This window comes from Octopus bimaculoides, chromosome 1 (assembly GCF_001194135.2).
Source record: "Octopus bimaculoides isolate UCB-OBI-ISO-001 chromosome 1, ASM119413v2, whole genome shotgun sequence".
In the NCBI taxonomy this organism is placed as follows: Eukaryota; Metazoa; Mollusca; class Cephalopoda; order Octopoda; family Octopodidae; genus Octopus; species Octopus bimaculoides.
This window is the reverse complement of record NC_068981.1, coordinates 75,221,290-75,223,646: the sequence shown is the minus strand read 5'-3', so window position 1 is coordinate 75,223,646 and position 2,357 is coordinate 75,221,290.

Genomic DNA, 2,357 nt, shown 5'->3' with positions numbered 1-2,357 from the left:
TATATATATGGATGCGTGTATGTAAGTGTGTGTGTCTATTTATACATGTATATATATGCATGTATATATATATGCATACATATATATATATGTGTGTGCCTGTATCTGTATTCTGTGTCTGTGTGTATGTAAAAGTATGTATGCACATGATTTTATAAATAAGTGAATGTTCATCTGTATATATTATATATATGTATGTATATATATGCATATGTATCCGTCTGTGTGCATACATACACACATACATGCATACATACATACATACATATATATATATACATACATGTATACATACATACATACATACATACATACATACATGGAGAAAGGCGAGAGAGAGAGATCAGTTAACTTTTAACGGATACAATTTTATGGTTTTTGAAGTCAGCCTTCATCAAGAGTATAAAGAACCGCTGTAGTTTTATTATTAATTCATAGCTTTCAGTTATGCTGTAATCGTTCATGAAATCAGCTTCTCGGTCTGCAAGTCCAATAAACTTTATAGTGGCTATCTGTAACAGTGTACATGTATGTTGTATATATGTCTGTTTGTGTTGTATCTATATTTGGTATTTGTTGGTTACGTTACTAGTGATGATCATAAAGATGACAGCAAACTTAAAATCATGACGACCACTTATGAAGATGATGTCAATGATGATGATGATGATGACGTTGATGGTGGCTATAATGGCCAAAATGATGTTAAGCGATAATGGCGTCGGTTTTGGTAACAAGAACGATAGAGATGGCAGTAATGGTGTTTATTTATGTGTTGCATATCATTTTTGCTGCATGGTTGGATTGTTCAAAGCGTTACGGCACTTTGCAGCAATGACGATGATTGAACACACTGACGATAGCGACGATGAGGAGAAGGAACATCATGATGATGTTGGTGAAGGTAGAAGAGTTAGTGGTGGTAACTGTGATAACAGCAATGTTTTTAGTGGAAGCGGTGATATATGACAGATGTTTTTTTCTATAACTTTTTACATTTTTAGTGCTGTGTCGTGTTACTGATTAATGTTAGGGTGGTGGTAGAGCGGTGGTTGACGGCTGCTACGAAATATTCTTTGATTTCTGGCAGGCTATTCATCTTTTGCTTGTTTCAGTCATTAAATTGCGGCCATGTTGGGGCACCGATTTGAAGAAATTTTAGTCGAACGAATAGACTGCAGTACGTATTACTTTGTCGTAAAGGCTGACACTTATTCTCTCGTTTCATTTGGCCGAAAAGCTAAGTTACGGTGACGTAAACAGAGAAACGCAGGTTGTCAGTGTTGTGAGGAGAAACATAAACACAAAGACTCACAAAAACACACACAAACACACACACACACCCACAAACAAACACGCACAAGCAAACCCACATATACGACGAACTTCTTTCAGTTTCCGTCGTCCGAATACAGTTGCAACTCTTTGGCCGGCCCGACGCTGTAGTAGAAAACGCTTGCCCAAAGTGCCTCGCAGTGAGACAGAACCAGGAAACATGTAGTTCAGAAGCAAACTTTTTACCACATAGCCACACATGCGCCTATATTTTGAAATAGAGCAGTAACAATCGGATTAAAGCAAATTGTAACATTGTACTACTATGTGATGCGAGATAGAATACAGTATGTTTTAAATTCTGCGAAGTCTAGCTCTCTAGACTCACTCCACATGGTTCTAGCACTAAATGGTGAGAGTTGATGTAATATTTTCTTTTTGGTGAAAATAGCGTAGCGTTCTTGGCGGCGTTGCAGAGAACAACATATGATATTTCTTCTTTCTTTTTATTTTGTTGAAGGTGGGGTTAACGAGATCCTAATAATTGTAATTTAAATACCATTGATAATCTATGTCTGATATTTTGGATGCTTCAATTCCAAAAACGTATTTTGTGTCGAAAGATAATAGTCAGTACTAATATTCAAGGTGAAACGTAGCTCATGTAGAAGAGGGGAGCAAAATGGTATCAGGATTTCTGGTCTGGAAAATTATAAGCCTCTGTGAGCACATTCTTCTGATAATACGGACTTCATTGTTAATATGTGCAATCCCACTTCGATTATTGTTCAGTGTTACAAGTAAGTTTCTGATATCATTTTGCAGGAAAATATGGCGGTTTTTGTTGTTGTTGTTGACCAAAGGAGATGAGTTTAAACAGTTCTACGTTTAGTAGTATGTTCTATATTTTCATTCATAGAATAACTGTAGTGTCATCGAAATGGAGTTCTGTTCGGTAGAATGCACATCCCTATGGTCTCTGGAGATGAGAGTCATTTGCAAATCTATACACACACACACACGCGCCCACACACACACACACACACACACACACACACACACACACACACACACACACACAC